Source organism: Pelodiscus sinensis, chromosome 31 (genome assembly GCF_049634645.1).
Source record: "Pelodiscus sinensis isolate JC-2024 chromosome 31, ASM4963464v1, whole genome shotgun sequence".
Taxonomy (NCBI): domain Eukaryota; kingdom Metazoa; phylum Chordata; order Testudines; family Trionychidae; genus Pelodiscus; species Pelodiscus sinensis.
Window position 1 is genome coordinate 12020415 of NC_134741.1, and position 21132 is coordinate 12041546.

At 52.4% G+C, this 21132-nt stretch overlaps 1 long non-coding RNA gene across 1 annotated transcript; it reads right to left on the reverse strand.

Moving 5' to 3' along the window:
* Positions 1–8037: 8037 nt before the first annotated feature.
* On the reverse strand, positions 8038–20804 carry LOC142821512 (uncharacterized). Its single transcript, XR_012898258.1, has 3 exons — positions 20232–20804; positions 12782–12895; positions 8038–12493 (listed from the first exon to the last, which is right to left on the reverse strand). It is a non-coding gene; the product is annotated as an uncharacterized LOC142821512 (long non-coding RNA).
* Between the last annotated feature and the right edge of the window lie 328 nt (positions 20805–21132).

Here is a 21132-nt window from a genome sequence, read left to right on the forward strand (position 1 = left end):
CTGATCCTGTGTCAGTGGGAAATCACTTTGTGGACGGGGCTGCTAAGGCAGCCGCTTTACAAGGAACTCAGTTAGATCTATGTTCTCCTCTAGTAACTTGGCAGCATCAAGCCCCAGATACTGAAAAGGCAATCTGGGAGAAATGGGGAGCTCAGCCGAACTCGGTAGGAATTTGGGAGTGCGATGGTCGGTTTGTGTTACCTAAAAGTCATCAGAGCGAAGTGGTGCAGCAAGTTCATAACAATACTCATTTGGGGGCAAATAAGATAGCCAAAATCATCTTAAGATAGTTTGTTTCTCCAGGACTTCATGAAGTGGCCAGGAGAGTAGTGGAAAAATGTGCCTTGTGCCAGCAATGCAACCCAAAAGGTGTAATCAAACAAGCACCGCCTGGGGGGCGTAGCTGGGCTCATAGACCTATGCAGCATGTACAGATTGATTTTACAGATTTACCTCCCTCTGAAGGAAAAAAACATTTGTTGGTTATAATAGACCAGCTCACTGGATGGGTGGAAGCATTCCCCACCACTCGAGCTACTGTGACTACAGTATGCAAGGTATTACTTAATGAGGTCATACCACGATTTGGCCCTCCTGAAATAATTGACTCTGATTAAGGTACTCACTTTACTGCAAAGATTTGTAAGGAGCTCACTGAAGCCGTAGGAACCCAATGGGCTTTTCACGCTTCCTGGCACCCTCAGAGTTCGGGCCAGGTGGAGCGAATCAATGGAACTTTGAAAAATCTACTGAAAAAGCTATGCCAAGAACTTGGGTTGAAATGGACTAAGGTCCTCCCTCTAGCTCTCTACATCATTTGAACTCCAAGTGCTAGGACTAGATTGGCACCTTATGAAATTCTGTTTGGACATGTACCCCCAACCTTTGCTCCTTTAATTTCAATTCCCAATTACACTGATTTAACAAATGAAACAGAAACTTATGTAAAGAGGCTGCAGCAACATCTAATAACATTGCAGCAATATTCCGAACAATCTCAATCCTTACCGTTGTGAGAAGCTGTTCATTCTATTTTACCAGGTGATCCTGTTTGGGTAAAAGCATGCAAGAAGACTCCGCTTCAGCCTCAGTGGTTGGGACCTTTTGAAACTCTTCTGGTGAGCCCCACCGCCATCTGGGTAAAAGAGCTTCCCACTTGGATACATCATACCAGGGTCAAGAAGAGCACCGCTAGGGAAACCGACCTGGTAAAAGGTCCCCCAGAAGCAGACTTCAAGGGAGCAGCGCACGTTCACCCCACCGCGAACCGGGTGAATCAGAAGCAGACGGCACCTGTGTCTGAGGCAAATGGACTGCTAACCCTTTGGACGACCTGAAGCTTCGGTTGAAGAGGACTTAGATCTGTGGTACCCCTTTGCTGAAGAATCTGAAAGATGGCCTTGTTATATTTTCGGGGCCCTTTGTGTGTTACTTTGTTTTTTGTTTATTGCTTTGCTCTTTTGGTCGTATGGAATGTAAGAGCATCAGAGGCTAATACCTTCCTGCACTTTGCTCATAAAATGAAGGCTCGCATGCCTGCATTACGTAATGTATCCTGCTGGGTTTGCTCCTTAATGCCAATGGATAGTCAAAAGGGCCTTCCCATGATTGCTATTGCCCTTAGCACAGTGAATATGACTTGGACTCCATCGTGGAGAGATCCTTTGGGCACCCAAAATATAACCTGGGCAAATGCTGGAATCCATACAGATAAATATCTGTTGGTCTGGCAACGACCCGATAAATGGTGTCTTCTTAAAGGATCTTCTACACCCAATACTTTATGGGTTGGTGAAAGTCAGTGCGAAATTTATTATAATATCTCACATATTGGGTACCAATTTGAAAGGATAAAAACACAATACAACTTTTCCCGTCATGGGAATCAGGCGGAAGGAAAGAGATCGAAATATCTGATCCCCAATGGAATCTCTATCTCACTCCTCCCTACCTGGATGACTATAGACCCTTCCTTGTGTATCCCATTTCAGGTAAATGACTCTCATAACTGTTCTCCCTTAAATTACACTCATTGCAATCAGGGACCTGATCAGTGATTGCTTTGTGCTTGTTACTTTCCTGATAGTCCCCTAACACCGGTTGCTCCCCATAGTTGGGCACCATGGAACACACCCTTATTTAGAGTATACTGGGTGTGTGGTAACAAGGCATATTTAATTCTTCCTCCCTCATGGAGTGGATCCTGCTACTTGGCCTGGTTAGAGCCACCTGTTGTTTACCGCCCTCATCTTCCTACTGGAAAGATTAGAAATTTAAGGGACGCTGAGACAGATGCTAAAGAATCTCATCCTCTTATTTGGCGGGCTGTGAATGATTGGACAGGTGTTTGTGCGGCATTTCCCAATGCCTGTGGAAGGGCCTTTTATTGACTAGAAGAAGGAGTAATGAGGCTTCAAGGGATTTTGGAAATAATGGCTAATACCACTGCTGATGCTTTAACTGATCTGGCTACCAAACAGAGAAAGATCCGGCAGATGGTTCTCCAGAATCGCTTAGCACTAGACATTCTACTGGCCTCTCAAGGGGGAACATGCGCCTTGATAGGACAAGAGTGTTGTGTGTATATTCCCGATGTTTATAACGTCACTTGGGAAAGAGCGCACCATCTTATGCAGGTAGCAAAAGACCATGGAGGAAAGAAAGGGGATTCCTGGTAAAGCGACCTGTTTAGCTGGTTTCCAAATATAGGTGGTTGGCTCCATAACCTACTTCGTAGTGCTGTCATTATTATTTGTGGCTTGGTAGTTCTCTATGTCCTAATTCGTTGTGGATGTTGGATAGGCACTAAGGCATGTTCCACCAAGTAGTAAATTGTTACACTGTGTCCCAAGAGTTCCTTTGTGGCACTCTAGGGACGAAGGGGGGACTGTTAGGCCCTAGAAAAATTAGGCCTAGTGCAGTTATGCTAAAGCAAATGTAAAAGAACAGTTACTTACCTGTAACTGTTGTTCTTCGAGATGTGTTGCTCATGTCCATTCCAAGTAGGTGTGCGCACCGTGTGCACCACGTCTTCCGGAGTGTTTTCCCTAGTGGTACCCGTAGCACCAGCAGGGCGCACCCTGGAGTGGCGCCGCCATGGCGGGGCATAAGTAACCCTGCCGGCGCTGCCCCACCTCAGTTCCTTCTTGCCGGACACTCCGATGAAGGAGAGGTAGGGTGGGAGTCGAATGGACATGAGCAACACATCTCGAAGAACAAAGGTTACAGGTAAGTAACCGTTCTTTTCTTCTTCGAGTGGTTGCTCATGTCCATTCGAAGTAGGTGACTACCAAGCTAACCCCATGGAGGAGGGGTTGGAGCAGTCAGACCACCAGAGTCATGAAAAAGGTGAACACATAGAACGGATTTATTTGAACAAGCCAACACAGATAAGGCACGTATTAACACCAATGACAACAGAACATATTTACATCACAGATTCAAGGACTGCAGAGCCCACACCTGCGTCCTCCCTGGCCTGCTGTGCTAGCGCATAGTGCGCCGTAAACATATGGAGGGACGACCATGTGGCCGCCCTGAAAATTTCCGTAATTAGTACCTGAGCACCAAATGCTACCGAGGATGCCTGCGCCCTGGTAGAGTGTGCCTTTACCCTAGGTGGGGTTTTACCAGCCAGTTGATAACATTCTCTGATACACTGTGCAACCCAGTTTGATAGCCTTTGTGTCGATATAGGCGACCCTTTCACCCTGTCCCCAAACACAATAAACAATTGTTGAGATTTGCGAAAAAGCTTGGTCCTCTCAATGTAGAATGCCAGCGCTCGCTTAGCGTCCAGGGAGTGAAGCACTCTCTCCTTAGGGGAGGCGTGAGGCTTTGGGAAAAAAAACGGGAGATAAATCTCCTGGGACAGGTGGAATGGTGACCCCACCTTTGGGAGGAAGGCTGGGTGAGGCCAGAGCCTTACATTGCTATCTGGAAAAACAAGGTAGGGCGGATCAATAGTTAGCACCCTTAGTTCAGAAACCCTTCGAGCAGATGTAATGGCCACGATGAAAGCAACCTTCAACGAGAGGTGCTTCAGGGAATACGTGGCCAGTGGTTCAAAGGGGGGTGACATAAGCCTGTGCAGGACCACATTGAGGTCCCAGGCAGGAAGCGGGGCCCTCACTGAGGGGTACAGCTTTTCTAGACTGGTAAGAAACCTTTTAACCACCAGGTCAGAAAAAAGGGAAACTCCTGCCGTACCAACATGGAAGGTGGAGAGAGATGTCACATGGACTTTGAGAGAAGAAAAGGAAAGGCCACTGGCCTGAAGCTGGAAAAGATAGTCTAGAATAGTTGGGACAGGGGCCGAGGATGGGTGCACTCCTCTTCGGGATGCCCAAGACGAGAAGCACCACCACTTGGCAGCATACGACCGTCTAGTAGAGGGTTTCCTGCTACTGAGGAGCACCATCTGAACCTCCTGGGAACATTCCCTTTCAGGTTGGTTCAACCATGGATAAACTAGGCCGTTAGGTGGAGAGACCTGAGATTCAGGTGAACCATGGTTCCCCCCATCCCAAGGCTGAGTTAGCAGGTCCCGGACAGGAGGGAGTGCTATTGGGTCTTGGGTGAGCATGTCCACCAGGATGGGGAACCAGAATTGCCTGGGCCACCTGGGGGCTATGAGAATGATCGTGGACTGAAATGTCCTTGCCCTGGTCAACACCCTGGAAATTAGGGGAAACGGGGGAAAGGCATAGAGAATGCCCTCTGGCCACACAGCTGTCAGGGCATCCCCCAGGGAATATTTCCCCAGTCCCAGCAGGGAACAGTAGTTCCGGCACTTGGCATTGTGTGCCGAAGCAAACAGGTCTAGGAGGGGATAACCCACCCTGTGGAAAACCTGACGCAGAACAGTGTCCTTGAGCAACCACTCGTGGGCTCCAAAGAATCTGCTCAGCATGTCTGCTAACAGATTCTTGCACCCCGGGAGGTACTCCGCCTGTGGCGTGATATCGTGTTTCACACACAGGTGCCAGAGTAGCAGGGCCTCTTTGCAGAGGGGAGGTGACCGGGCTCCCCCCCTGCTTGTTGAGGTAAAAGACTGCTGCTGTATTGTCCAAACGAACCAGGATCGAGCAGTGAGAGAGTCTTGGCAGGAAGGCCTCGCAGGCTCTCCTCACTGCCTGCAATTCCTGGACGTTTATGTGAAGGGTTCGTTCCGAGGTGGACCAGAGGCCTTGAGTCCTGTGTAGCCCCAGGTGTGTTCCCCAGTCCAGGTCGGATGCATCAGTGATCAGCGTGAGGGAGGGGGAAGGGGCATTGAAAGGGATCCCGCTGCACACCACAGTTTTCTAGGTCCACCATTGGAGGGAGTCCAGGATCTCTGGGGGCACTGTGATTACCGAGTCCCAAAGACCCCGGGATTGGATGAAGGCCTTCGCCAACCAAGCCTGCAGGGGTCTCATTCTCATTCTGGCGTGGTGCACCGTGTACGTGCACACCGCCATATGGCCCAGGAGCCTCAAACAGACCTGAGGGGTCGTGATAGGGGACCGGGTTAACCCTGAAATCAGCTCCACTATGGAGAGGAACCTGCTTTTGGGGAGGAACACTCTTGCCACCCTTGCATCGAGAAGGGCTCCCACGAATTCTAGATGCTGGGAGGGAGTCAGAGAAGACTTTTCGTCGTTTAGCATGAGCCCGAATTTTAGGAAGAGGGCTTTCGTGAGTGCCACGTGATCTTTCACCTGCTCGTATGAGCGACCTCGGATTAGCCAATCGTTGAGATACGGGAACATGTGCACCCCTTGTTTGCGGAGAAACGCCGCAACCACAGCCATACATTTGGTGAACACCCTTGGTGCCGTGGATAACCCAAGGGGGAGCACTGTAAACTGAAAATGGTGCTGATCCACCATAAACCTGAGGAACCTTCTGTGGCTGGATCTGATTGCCACGTGGAAGTACGCGTCCTTGAGATCGAGAGTCGTGTACCAGTCTCCTAACTGTAGCACTGGGATGACTGAGGCCAAGGTCACCATTCTGAACCTGTGTTTTATGACCGCCTTGTTTAAATTTCTGAGGTCCAAGATGGGACGGACTCCTCCCTTTGGTTTGGGGACAACAAAATATCGGGAGTAGAATCCCCTTCCCCGCAGGTGTGGGGGAACCTCCTCTATTGCCCCTTTTGCGAGGAGCACGGACACCTCCTGGCACAGGATGTGTTCGTGAGGGGTGTCCCTTACTGGGGACAGAGAAGGGGGGTTTGAAGGCTGTGGGCCCAGGAATGGAATAGTATAGCCTCCATTTACTATGTTCAGAACCCAGGTGTCTGATGTGATTAGTGCCCATGCACAGGCAAAAAGGGATAACCTGGCCCCAAACGGGGGACCAGGGTGGGAGACTGGTACGTGACCCTCGAAGAGGGCATCAAAATTGCGGCTTGCCCTGATGGGAAGGGCCGTGGGGACCTCCCCACTGGTTATCCACCCTGGGGTGACGACGTCGACCCCTAGCACTCTGGGGGTGCGCAACCACCCCAGAACCTCCACTGGGGGCCCGGGAGCGGCACCTCCAGTAATCCCCATGGGAGACCTGGGACTGTGCCCTCCCCTGCTGCCTAAAGGGCAGCTGTTGATGCTGCGGGGCAGGCGTGTGGATGCCCAAGGACTTCAGCGTGGACCTTGTGTGCTTCAGGGTATGGAGCCTAGAGTCAGTGTGCTCCAAGAACAAAGTTTTGCCCTCGAAAGACAAGTCCTGGATTGTATTTTGGATGTCAGGGGGAATCCCTGAAACGTGCAGCCATGCCCCACGACGCATAACGACGCCAGTTGCCATAGTGCAGGCTGCCGAATCAACAATGTCCAAGGATGCCTGGAGAGCGGTTCGTGCAATGACTTTGCCCTCAGAAGCAATGGCTGCGAACTCCTGACGGTCCTCCACTGGGAGCCTGTCTCTGAATTTTTCGACAGCCTGCCAGGTATTGAAGGCATACTGGCTTAACATCGCCTGCTGGTTAGCGATTTGGAGTTGTAGTGCCCCTGTGGCGTAAACCTTACGGCCCATCAAATCCAGCCGCTTAGGCTCTCTTGCCTTTGGAGATGGGCCAGGCTGAGGGAGCCTTTCCTTTTGGGCCGCGGCCTACATGACCAAGGAACCCGGGATGGGCTACGAATACAGATGTTCATGCCCCAAGTGCGGGACGTAATAGCGCCTCTCGACCCCTTTTAAGGTAGGGGCCAAGGTCGCCGGCGTCTGCCACAGAGCATTAGCGATTTTGGTTACCGTTTTATTGAGCGGTAAGGCCAACTGCATGTGTGCGTCCTCGGTGAGGATGTCCACCATTGGATCCGTGTCCTCAATGACAGGTTCCACCGGGATGGTTAGATTCACTGCCATGCGCTGGAGAAGTTCCTGGTGCGTACGGGCATCCATGGTAGGCAGACTCGGTGCCGGGTCTGCTAGAGCCTCATCTGGGGACGACGATGAGGATGACTCCTGCGTTGGTATAGGCACGGTTGGTGCCAACTGCGGTGCCGGTTGAACGTCCTGCGTCCCCTGTGGGTCCATCACCGGTGCCGGTGCCGGTGCCAGTGCCGCTGAATCAGGTTGTGGCGCCCCATGCAGGGAAGGGGGGAGCTTGAGACAAAGATGCTGAAGGTTGTGAGCGGTGACCCGAAGCCTCCGACACCAAAGAAGGGGCACCAGCCCCTGCCACTGATGGTAGGCCCAGGGAGTCCAAAAGGGCCACTGTGGATGCAGGGGCCAGGTTTTCTGAGGATGGTCCCGCCGGTGGGACGGACCCCGACCGGATGGAAGTTGCATCAGAATCCGACGAGTAATTGGACTCTGGCCACGGCGGAGCCGAGGACGAATGTGGGGCAAACCTTGCCATGGACTCTGGCTTACCTACATGAGTACGGCGGGGCCGGACAAGTTGCGGCACCGGGGGACCCATGCCCGGTGCCGGGAGACTTGTCACTAGCTGCGGCACCATGGTGCCCAGGCCCGGTGCCGGGTGTGAGGTGACCAGCAAATGCGGCACTGGGGTGCCCAGGCTCGGTGCCAGCAGAGTAGTCGCCGGCAGATGCGGCACCAGGGTGCCTAAGCCCGGTGCCATAAGAGACAGTACTGTCGTGCACGGTACCGGGGTACCCAGGCCCGGTACTGGAGGTGGTGCTGTAGGAGTCGCCGACTGCCATCCCGTTGACGCCGGTGCTGGTGAGGGCACGGAGACGGATGCCAACTCCAGGAGGCCTGGTGCCGTGGAGGGGAGAGATGCCTGAGTGGACGCTACACGGCTGCAGGGGTACGGCACCGGTACCACCAGGTGGGGGGCTGGCAAGGAGGTCAGCTGCACCGAAGTTTGAGCGCGGCCCGAAGCTGACCGGGACTAGCGACCCGGCGTCGAAAATGGTGCCGTAGTAGCGAGCGGTACTGACCCCATATGGGGTGGTCCCGATGCATGAGTCGCCTTAGCATGCCGACCTGGGCCATGCGTGGGTGAAGCCGTAGCCAGCTCAGCCTCTGGCGAGGGTGACCTCGACCCTTCCGTCTCAACCGACGACGGAGGGGAGGTCGTGAGGCTAATAAGGTCCTGCGTCGCTTCAAATGTGTCCGGTGTGGATGGACGGTGCGAAGGGAGGTGACCAGGACTATCGAGGCCTCCTCGCCGACTGTGGTGCACTGCAGGTGATATGTGCACCGGTGAACCGGCACCGTGGTACCTGACCGAGTCTGACTTCTTTGAAGGGGACCTTCCACGAGACTTCTTTACCCTCTTGGAAAGAGGAGAGTGAGACCGGTGCCGAGATCTTAACGCGGACACACAGTGCCAATGAGGGGTCTCACGCGTCGAAGCTGGTGTGCTGCGCACCGTAGGTTGCTCCAGTGGCACCGGTTGTAGCGCTGTCTCCATGAGAAGTTTCAGGCGGGAAACTCTTTCTTTCCTCGTGCGGGGCTTAAAGGACTTACAGATCTTGCAGGCAATTGCGAGATGGGCCTCACCCAGACACTTAAGGCAACTGTCATGTGGGTCGCCTCTGGGCATAAACTTCCCGCAGTCTGAGTCTATGAATCATCATCTTGTTCCCCGAGTTCCTGACTTAAAACTCACACAAAGAAACACAGTAGGCACATATCTCCTCCAATTCAAATGTCCATATTTCTTATTGGTTCTTCTGGCTTCCTGCCCACATTTTCTGGTTACCTGGGTTGAATCCTTTGGTTACTGAATACAGGGAAGTTTAGAAAAAGCCAGCACTCCTCCTATCCATCATCCACCTCTGAAAACAGAGACTGGGCTAGACGGGTGGTCCACATTGTCTGTGATTTTTTTTTCTGGAGGTTTAGGAATATACCTGCACACAGTAAATTCACTACTGAATACACAAAAAACTAAACAAGATCCTCTGCATGCATGGAATACGACAACTTAGATACAAGGAGAGTTTTAACTGGCTTAGTCTGGAAAAGTTTCAAGGGAGAATGCATCTGCAACTTTGTTAGAAACTCCTAAGAAGTGCTGTATGTCAAAGACAAAGGAGTTTCTTGGTAGTCTCTTTGTGTGAAACCACTTCAGAGAAGAATGGTCAGTCTGTAGATGAAAGTGTTATCCCCAAATAACACTCATACTGTCGGGGACTCGAACCCGGACGGCCTTTGTTCGTTGTCTGACCGCGAAGAGACAGGCAACACCAGCAAGATCCAATCACAAGCTCTTTATTGAATAGTGCACTTACAATAGAGACAGGCAACACCAGCAAGATCCAATCACAAGCTCTTTATTGAATAGTGCACTTACAATAGAGAGAGGCCTGTCTCCAAAGAGAACCAGCCACGATTTCATTGACAGGTAGGCTTATATAGACAGTTCCGTCACGTCATAGACTATTTGCCCAAGCAACCCATCCCCCTTTATAAGTTAGAAACTTCTAGTATTCATGCACACCTGGCCAACTATACATCATGGCCTTAAGCAATTCATAATGCTTCAGCAATTTCTTATCAGCCCAAAAGACAGGTACCGGGCAACAAGGAGACAGTTTGTTATGGCCAAAAGGTGAACATAAACAGGGAGTTTGGAACAAACAGGGGAAGAGCAGAAACAGGGAGTTTTCTTATCAGTTCTCAAAACAAACTGTTCCTCATCTCAGCAGGTACAAGAATGCAGCTTCTTAGTTATCTTATTTTTGCAACTCGAGCAAGTGTGTAGGGTGCGTCCCTGCCTGAACCCATCAGTTCGGGGCTACCCAGAAATCTTTGTTCTTCTTCTAGTGGTTGCTCATGTCCATTCGAAGTAGGTGTGCACACCGCATGCACCGCGTCTTCCGGAGCGTTTTCCCTAGCGGTACTCGTAGCGCCGACAGGGCGCCCCCTGGAGTGGCACCGCCATGGCGGGGCATAAGCACCCCTGCCGGCGCTGCCCCACCTCAGTTACTTCTTACTGCCGTGACGGTCGTTGGAGCTTAGCCAGTTGTTTAGCAGAACTAGAACAGGGGTCAGCAACCATTCCCAAGGGGTGTGCAAAGATTTAATCCTCCTTCCCTGGGCCATGCCACTCTCTTTGGATGGGGGAGGGACTCTCTCCACTGCATGACCTGTGGACCACCTGGGTCTATGCAAACCTTTTAATGAACTACCAGTTGCTAATGGACACTCACCATTAACTATATAATTATACCTGAGCTATTTTTGCTAGTGCTTCAGCTGAAGAGATCAGTTTAATTTAAACTATAATACAGATTAAGAATTTTTAATTTCTCATGTTTCTTTGTCAGCTTAATTTTAAATAAAAGAAAACATTATGTCCAACACAAAAGGTTACAATGTTTTGTTTACTTAAGGCAGGGGTGAAGAAATATTTTTGGGTTGGGGGTCACTGACCCACAAAAAAAATCAATTGGGAAAGCAAAGTGAGAAGCAAAAAAACTCCTCCAAAACTCCTCAATGTTCACTGATGTGGCACCAACTGACACACCTCACTCCTCTGGTGCCCCAGCCTTATGGGGTGATGGGAAGATGGAGACTGAGGTTCAGGGCTTCCCATAGAACAGGTTTACTTTTCTGGGATTCTGGAGTTAGTAGATTTTATGGAATTCCTTTGGTTCTAGGCTAGGGACAAAAATGAGGGGTACGGTGTGCAAGGCAGGGCTGCAGGATCTGGGAGGGAGCTGGGGTGCAGAATCAGCCTGGTGGTAGGGTGTTGAGCCAGGTGGAAGGAACAGGAACAATGGAGGGTGCAGTGTGTGACCAGGAGAGAGGGTGCAAGAACAAGGGAGAGTGCCGGAGCAAGCTGTGGGTGCTGGGGGGAGGAAAGTGAAGGAATTCAGGTCAGGGGGGTCTGGGGACGAGGGGGAACATTCCCTGGCTTTGTGCCCACTTGAAGCAACATCTCCAACCACACTGTCCTGGCTGCCCCAGAGGGAGGATTTGCTGCTGCGGCAGCCACACAGTCCAGGGCTGGCCCTGGAGTTACCACTGCCACAGCTATGGTATCACTGCTGCAGCCACATGGCCCGGGGCTGGGGGTGACTACCACAGCAATGCAGCTCAGGGCCAACCCCAGAGACATCACAGCCATGAGATTCTATGCCTGTGGCCATGAGCCAGCCTTAGAGGCCAGAGATGCAGTGGCAGCCCTACAGCCTCCAAGATCGGCCCCACTCCATGTGGCTGATGTGCCATTGAGAAGCTTCAGTCCCAGTGCTGCCTGCTTTACAGTGGCTGCACAGCGGGAAGAGAGGTGGGGTGAGCTCCTTCCCCTGCAGCACCTGCTCATTAGGAGTCAGGGCCTGGCACTGCCTCACAGGCAGGATCAAAGGGCTAGGTGGGCCAGATTCTGCTTCCTGAGAGATTTTCCCCACCTCTGTTACTGTGTTTCTTCCTGTGTGGGTTCTCTGATGCCTAACAAACTGTGTCCTTCGACTGAAGATTTTCCCACAGTTTGAACAGGTGAAGAGTGTCTCCCGTGTGTGGCTTCTCCAATGTGTATTAAGTTGTGAGCTACTAGTGAAGCTTTTCCCACAGTCAGAGCAGCTGAAGGGTTTCTCTCCTGTGTGGATTCTCCTATGGATAATAAGATTTGAGCTCTGACGGAAACTTTTCCCACAGTCAGAACAGGTGAAGGGTTTCTCCCCTGTGTGGATTCTCCTATGGATAACAAGGTGTGACCTCTGACGGAAACTTTTCCCACAGTCAGAGCAGCTGAAGGGTTTCTCTCCTGTGTGGGCTCTTTCATGTTCAGTAAGAGTTTCACAGTCACTGCAAGCATAGGGTGACTGCTGTTGGGGGATTTTCTGTTGAACTGTTTCTGTGTTTGCTTTCACTCCTCTGCTTCTGTGACTGAATTTACCCTGTCCCTCTCCTGGATGGTTTGTTTGCCACCTTTGTGGGCTATGCTGACTCTCACAGGTCTCTCCCTGTTCAGGACTCTGAGAAACATGCCTTTCAGATATTCCCAATAACACCCCAAATGGAGCCTTTCGCTCTGGTCCTTCCTGCTGAAGACTCTTCTCATTCTCACTCAGCATCCCATCACCTGCTGGGATAGAGAGAGAATCCAGACAGGAGTCATTCCCAGAGCTGACCTGAAAGGAAACTCAAAGACAAAAACAGAAAAGGGCACACACACCCAAAGAATGGCTAGAAAGACTGAATAATCATGAGCTGAGTTCACTCTCCTTCCCCCATAAGCCTTTCCCCCGCCCAACACCCTCAGACTGGAGTTGAAGACAGGCTGAATGGTCAGTGAGACTTGATGAAAATGCACAAGTGACACCTGCTATCAGGACACAAAAAATAGTTTGAGTCAGTTTAGCTGATTGCTCACCTGTGTGGGTGCTGGTGATGATCTCCCCTTCCTCATAGACCTGGGAATCTGGGACCCACAGCTCCTCCCCCTGTTCCACCCAGGAGATCACATGAGCTTTTGAGACTGGAAATCCTGTTTGGGGAACAATTAAAAGTGCCTGATCTTGTTCATTAAGGGGTTCATTAAGAGGTTCCTTCCCCACCTTGAAGAGGCTGGGCTCTGGCTGATATAAGATCCCAGGACACACTCATCTGCAGTAAAGGTGCATCCCCCCTGCCACAGGAAATAGCCCGGCTGATTCCCCAGGGGAGCTGAGTGCTCATCTGCATTCTCTAAGGTACAACTCAGCCTCCCTCATGGCCTGTTCCATCCCCCTGCCATAGACCATGTCAGGAACACACTGCTCAGAAGGGGAGCTCTAGCGAGGGCTGAGGGCTGAGGGCTGGCAGGTCTGACACCAAGGCCTCCAGGCAGGGCTCAGATTGCAGCTGCCATGTGACAGGTCACTAGGGCATGGAGAGAAGGGACCCAGCAGAGCTCTAGCTCCTCAGGGGCTCTGTGCCCAAAGCTCCTGGCTGGGGAACTCAGTTCAGCCTGCTCAGCGGCTCAGATGCTTTAACTGAACCAGAAGGAGGTAAAGGAAGTTGTCTGAGCAGAAAAAGGAACCATTGGCTGGTTGCTTCAGGCCATGCCTGTGCTCCACACTGCCTATTCAGGCCCTTCCAGCTGCCTAGAATAGCTGCTGGCCACAGCAGTGCCAGGCTGTGCTGCTTCTCTGGGTGTTCCTGCAGCTCACCTCTCCCTCTGCAGGCTCAGTTCTACTCTGCCAACAGCAGCCTTTGTGTGGTTTCCCAGCCTTCCTCTTGTAGTCAGTCAGGCCTGCTATTTGGTGCCCCTTGGGCTGCACAGAATCTACCAGAGGCAGGAAAGGACTCTGAGTCTGCACCTTAGATATCTCATAGAGCTGGAAGGGAACTGGCAAGGTCATTGAGTCCAGTCTCCTGCCCCCATAGCAGGTCCAAGTACCATCCCTGACAGATTTGCCCCAGACAGCCCCCCCTCATGGATTGAGCTCACAACCCTGTGTTTAAGAGGCTAATGCTCAAACCACTGAGCTATCCCTCCCCCTTCAAGGTAATCAGCACAATAGCACAAGGGGATCCTGCAGGCATTAACATCAGCTACACCCAGCCCCACAACTCTGGTACCAGCTGTTGCTGCCTGGGCCCTTCCACTGACACCTCTGGCCAAGGCACAAGACAGGCAAGATGGTGGGGAATCATATTGAGACCTTGGCTGTGGGAAGAGCAGCTCCATTGTTATGTCCGTGACCCTTCTTCCTCTGGAAGGGGGCATGGAGGTGACAGTCTCTCACACAGGAGCCAGGATTATTGGGGCTGATATTCCTGACATTGGGGGCGGGGGCAATGAGGGATGTAAAACCAAACCAACCCAGCTGCTCCAGAGCTCACCCAGCTTCTGTTACCCAAAGGGACAGGAATCCTTACCCAGCCAGCTCACAGCCTCATAATTCTCCTGCATCACATCCCAGTAGAGGGCTCTCTGACCCAGGTCAAGCAGAGCCCATTCCTCCTCAGAGAAATACACAGCCACTTCCTCGAAGCTCACTGGCTCGGCCACAGCCATTTCCTTTCCCTGGCTCAGCAAGCCACGGGCTGAGCTGGAGACAGACATGGGTGTTCTGCAGTCTGGCAGTGGAGATGGGCAATTGGAGACATTTCAGAGGGAGCTTTAATCTTTTCCATGCCCCTATTCTCTCCAGACTCTGTCCCTAGTGACACAAGTACTAGACCAGGGGTGGACAACCCATTAGAAATGAAGAGCCAAAATAGCAGTGGAGAGAGTGTGAAGAGCCACGGGGGTCAGAGGAGAAAGATGTTGAGGGGAAAAAATGTGCTGCACTGGAGGTGCTCATTAATACCCACATCTCCCAAACTGGTACACCCGAGGGGAATGCAATTCATTAAAGTTATGCAGGGAAAATAGGTGCTGGGACACCAGCCTGGGGCGTGCTGTCACAAAGATAGCACCGGGTAGATATATAAAGTACACAAAATAAAGTGATAAAAATAACATTACAGGACATTTTGGACAAGAGCCCCTCTCACTGCATTGAAACAGGAGGTGCAGGATCTGGGGTGGGAATGAAGGATTTGGGTGTGGCAAGGGGTGAAAGGTGGAAGCTCTGGGAGGGAATCTGGGTGCAAGAGAAAGTAGAGAAGGGGATGCTGGCTCAGGGAGGGGACTTCAGACTGGAGAGTGTTGGGGTCAGGTGGAGGCTTGGGGTGCTGAGCAAGCCGCAAGCTTGTGGATGTGAGAGTGCAGGAGTTTAGGGATGTAAGAGGCTCAGGATGGGGGTTCCAGTATATGACAGGCTCAAGTTTGGGGTCCAGGATGTGGTGCAGGAGTGTTATGATGCTGCAGCCAGATGGGAGCTTAGTCCCAAGTAGGGGCTTGTTGGCCAGACTTCATTTTTAAATAAAATATTATGTGAAACACAACATGTTTCAGCATTGTCTTTAGTTATGAGAGGAGTGGGGAATCTGTCACTGACCCACAGAAAAGGTAGTTGAGGCCACACAAGTGAGATGCAAAAAAAAAATCCCTCAAACCCCCAATCCCAACTCTGCTGGTGGGGGCAGGGAACAGAGTGCTGGTGGGGGCAGGGGATCTGGCCAGAGGGAGGGGACAGGGACAGCTTGGCTGGTACCTGGGGATCCTGTATCTCAGGAAGTGAATGGGCTGCTCTTCCCCTCCCCTCCTCTAAATAGCTGGCACAATTCCTGAAATGCCGAGTCTGTCACATGGCTGGGCACTTTCTTCCCCCTGCGGCCTGCCTGTGCAGGGTGTGGGTGCGAGTGTGGGTAGGAGACCCGGGATTGCATGCCATCTCCAACTTCTCAAGAAGCACATGCTCTTCCTCTGCTCTCCATAACAGCTGCATGCTTCCTGAGAAGCTGGAGCTGGCCTGCAGTCCTGGGATTCCTACTTCCCACCCCGCTCTAACCAAATCCACATCTCTTTCCTTCCCCCACAGCCATGCACCCCCCCCAAGCCAATCCCCCTCCTCTCCCCTTCCCCAAACACTCCCCCTCAACCTTATGACTGGGTCCCAGTCCTGGAGCTGGAGACACTGCCACTGCCAAGCACGTCTTTCTCCAGTCACTGGGTGCGTGTGCTGAGCAGCTGGCTTTGAGCATGTGCTGGCTAGGGCTCATGCGCGGAGCAGCCCGGCCGTGAGCTCGTGCTGGAATATGGCACAAAGCAGCCCAGCCATACGTAGGTGCTCTGGTGGTAGGCCTTGTGCTGGGGGAAGCAGGGCAAGCTGCTCCAAGGCTGGCAGGAGCTGTGCCAGGGGAAGCGGCTGCGCAAGCTGCTCCGGGGCCAGCATGTGCTGGCTGGGATGCATGTGCAGAGTGGCCTGGCCATAAATAGGTGCTGGGGTACCTTGCGCAGAGGGGCTGGGCTGAGTAGTACATGCAGAAGCTGCATTTTTGTAATCGAAGAGCTGCATGTAGCTCGCAAGCTGTGGGTTGGCCACCCCTGTGCTAGACTCTGCCATTGTGGGGAAATGCTGAGTCTAGATTATTCCATAACCACCACCACACAAGTTAGCTCCCAAATCCATATTCATTTCTCAACACCTGCATTGAGTTTTAACATTGCTGCATCTGCAACAATGGGATTCAATTCTTAGCACCCAGTGTTTTTCAGAAACAAGCCACTAATTATGTTGCCTGAACATGGATGTAGGTGTTTCCACAACTAAAATACCTAGTTTTCCTCCATTTATCTGTAGCACAGACTTCGGCCCTCTGATAAGGACTAAACAAACAGAGACTTTATAACCCCTCCCCCCAACAGAGATGAAGTGAAATTGTAGGGTAAAAATTTCTGAGGCAGGCTATGATATTCTGTTAAGAACCTCTATTTTAAATCTCAAGTTTGGAACAGGATTACAAATGCATATGTCAAAGGCACAGCTGTGTGAGTAGGTTACACCCCTCCCCCACTTCTTAGGCCAATGGAGGAAGGTCAGATTAAAGATAACTTCCCAGACAATCACATTCCAGGGACAGGCCCTACGGGTGAGAGACAGGACATTGTGCCATCACATTCAATGGTGCTAGGAACAAATACGCAATTGTCATGTACCTTTACTGCCTTCTGCTTTAATTCCCCAGGCACAACACCAATGGATTACATCCGTGAAAAGATACCATCCTGACGCTGACAGACACATTGCCACTTAACACATAATTGACAACTGATGTCTCCTTTGTTTAAGTATTTGTTTAACTGTACATAATGTATTCTGTAAGTTATGAGTGGAAAACACTATGTAATCTTTTAGATTATTGTTCTCATTTCGCCTCATGGCTAGCACCTATCCAGGGGGTCTGGGATCTCTTCCCCCCCCCCCCCCATTGCTTCCTCCGCCCATCAGCAATCTATATAATCAATTGTAACCTATTGCCTGGCAGTGTTCACCAAGCCTAACAAGCAAAGTGACACCCCACCCTCCTGCTTGCTTCATACACGGTGTCCAGACTCTGGTCCAAAGTTAACGCCAGTCAAATGTTTATTAGTAAGCAGGTGTGGTGAGCGTTTGCAGGATGAGAGCGTAAAATTCGTAGTCACAGTATCCAAGGGGAACGTTAGCTCTGCAGTCTGACCCCTCTGTGACACAAACGATTGCACTTAGGCCAGCTACCCAAGCACAAAGCTCTGTTTCCCCAGAGTGTGTTTTCTAGAAAGTTGCCAGAACAGGGGATTCCTGGCTCACGCCTGTCCTCTGCTGTGCCTCTACCTCCCCTGCCACTCAAACTGACTCCCCCCAGCACCGGCATCTGTTCCCCTCTTGCTACCTCTGGCAGCAAGGTGGGAGAGAAGCGATTAGATGAGCAGTGATTCGACTACACGATAAGCATATACTGGTCAGGTAGATGACTATTCGACTAGTCGCTCACATCTCTACTCTGGACCCTTGCAAAAAAAAAAAAAAAAAAAAGAGAATCCATTTAAAATACCTGGATTTTGGCAACACAGAACAGTGGGACTGTCAGAGCCCCCATTGGAATGTATTGTAATTATACATGTAGCACAGAGAGAAACTGTGGCACTGAAATACATGATTAGAAGTAGAAATATACAAGTATAATGCCAAATATTTGTATATACAATAAAGTAATAGAAAAGTAAAGTGTGTACTTCGGTGGTTGCAGGATGGAGAAGTACTTACAGAAATACAGATTTTGGTAATAAGTTTGCAAGTACAAAATTATTTTCAAAACTATCTCGGTGCTTTTGCATTTAATAACCTGGCTGTAATGAACATTCAGGAAGCAAAATCTACCCAAGTGGTGGGTGATGTGAAAAAGCACCAGGCTGAGGGTAACTGCATTTCCCTATGTTGGATACTGGACACCCGGTAAAATGACTCATATTCAAGCGAGTTCAGCAGCAATACATTAGAACTGAGCAGCACAAAGGTTCAAATTAACATCAAATCCCTGTTAAGCATAATGATTGTATAGCTGGAGACTTCTTATCTTTAGGGTTCAAAAGAGTGAGGGGGACACCCCCCTACACCTCTTTCACATGCTTGGGTGTCTGGCAAAGCTGACAAGGGATGTTAAATATTGGTTAATTGAATAGTTCAGTAATCTCAAGAATTCTTATCAGTTAGTCGACTATTCTATAGTCCCCAGGGGCAGGGGGCAGCAGTCAGTGTGCTCCAGCCTCACTCCTAAGGAGCCCCCTGCGACTCCATGCTGCTGCCTCAGTATCAGAGGCAGCAGTGCAGGGTGCCAGGTAGGACCTGGTCTGGTTTAAAAACCAGCTCCCCTCATGGACCAGCTGCCTGTTGCCTGGTGCTGCTACCTCTGATAAAGAGGCTGCAGCGCAGGGTGGCAGCAACTCCTGTCTAGGGGTGGTCTGGGCTCCTATACCTGGTATGAGCCAGAACTTAGCTGGGCTGCTTGCCCACCTGCCTTCTAATACACTTTATATGCTGAACCACAGCAGGGATAGGTCCCAGACTCATTTCAAGCCAGGACTGAGCTGGATTGCTGGCTAGCCTGCTAAAAAATTTACTGGCAAGTGGAGGGCAGGGGATGCACGTAGTGCACAGTATTAACTTATAAGCTTTTGCTTATTGGTAACTGATTAATCAACTAGACCATTACATCCCTAGAGCTGACCCTGGTGCTCTCCTCTGGAAAGGAGAGAGGACACACTGCCCTCTCCTGGGACCTGGAATCACATCTCCCTGGGGAAGCACATGGGCAGAGCTACACACTGCAGGGTGATATGAGCAGAAGGTTATGGGGCATGAGGGGGCAGTGCAGGGAGAGGACAGCAAGAGAGGGAGGATGCAAAAGGCTGATGGGCAGGCGGCAGAGGGAACAATTCACCAGCTGCCACCTGCTCGCATGGTCCAGCTATTGCTGCTGGCTGTGAAATCAGTGCTGGATGGGAACAGGAGGAGATGGGGAGGGGGCCCTGCTGGCTGACACTGACATGCAACATAGGCTGTACAGATGGACCTGTTGGAGGTGCAGCCACTGGCAGCACCAATGGGGAGGGAAACAAAATATGGGACAATTAACCCATTTTTAAGAACAAACCAGGACTCAGCAGCCAGGCTTAAATCTAGCCCTGTCCCTTTAATCCTGGAGGTCTTCTCACTAACTAGAGTGCTAGGCAGGAAGCAAAACAATAGCTCTCCCAGGCAGCCCCCAGCCACTGAATCTCACCCCCTGGGGCAGCGCCCACCTCTCAGGTAGGGAAGAGGCATCTTCTCCAGGCACTGGCCACCCACACAGCCCTGGGAAGTGGGCGCTGCCACCCCCATCCTGGCAGGAGGGAAAATCCCTCTGTCCTCTCACCCCTATCTTTACAAACACTGTAAGTGTCCCGCCACGCACACTAGAGTATGTTTTCTGGCAGGCCCTGGGTCCTGTTCTTAACCCTGCTGCCTGCCCCGATTTTGCCCTTTGGCCCCTCTCTGGGCCCTGCAGCCAGCCGTGGGATCTCCCCACCCAAACGGTCGGTTTGGCCCCTGCACAGACTTTGCCCCTTGAAATTTCACGCATCAGCTTCCCTCCACAAACGAACTTACGTGGCCTCTGACTGAGGAGAAAGAGCCGCCCCGCACCCCAGAGCCCGGGAACAAGTCACCGGCTTCCTCCCGCCCCGCCAGGTTTACCCCAGGAGCAGCATCACGCGGTGGGTGCCGCCCCCTCCCCACACATCCACCGGGACCGTGATTTAGATCCCTGAGCAAAACCTCCCCGCTCAGCGATTTATCTGCCCCGCCCTCATCTGACACGTCATGTGTCTCGCCCCGCCCCCGTGCTTCCCTGCCCCGCCTCACCTCGCATCTTCCGACCCCTCCCCCCCCACCCTACGCTTCTCAGAAACTGCCGCGCAGCAGGTAACTGACCCAACAGCTTCCTCGGAATTCGCGCCTCGGCGCATGCGCAGTGACCGCGGGTGGGGGGGCAGCTGTCTCCCTTTGCTTGCGCGAGGGGTCGGGCCCTGCAGCCAAATCGCACCGGGTGGACGGGGCCTGAGCAAGGCAGGGAGGGAGGGACGTACTGAAAACCCGGCCGGGACAAAATGGAAGGGGGGCAGAACACGCGTGCGCAGTGGGTCAGTGACTCGAGTCTCTGGCCGGCGCCAGGTCTTAGCTCAGACCGGGAGCTGCCTGGTCACGCCCCCTCCCTCGGGTAGCCGGACACCGGCCCGGCCCCAAGCAGATTCGAAGCGCGGCCGCCCTCTGTGCCGGGCCGAGACTTAGAGCAACACCGGGCCCCGTGCGGGGAGCGGGCGGAGCGAGCCCCCTTTCCCAGCCCGCTTCCGCACAGAGACCGGGCCGAGTGACACTGACCGGCCCAGCCCCTGCAGCAGCCTCCCGGCAGCCCGGTCCCCAACCCGGAACACCCCAGCCGGATCGAGCCCGGGGCAACAGCGCGCGGAGCCGCTTGTGCGGGGCCAGCTGCCCCCAGCGCTTCAGTCCCCCCGCGCCTGCGCGCAGAGCGAGGGCAGCGGACTCAATCGCGGCTACTGCGCATGCTCCGCTGGAGAGGCGCTGCTCGTTCGCTGCAGCCCGGTGCGCACCGGCGGAGGGTCGAAGTGATCTGAGGGGCGGGGACCCATCCGCCGTGTTTGCAAACCGGCCCGGGGGCATCTCGGGGCCCTTCCCAGGGCTGGGACCTGACGGCACCATGTGCCCAGGGACTGGCCAGGGCGGCGCTTCCCTGCCTGGCGGTGGCACGCAGGGAAACGTTTTAGCTGCAGCCTCTTGCAAACCCACCATGGCCCGGCCTGGCTCTAGGGCCCAG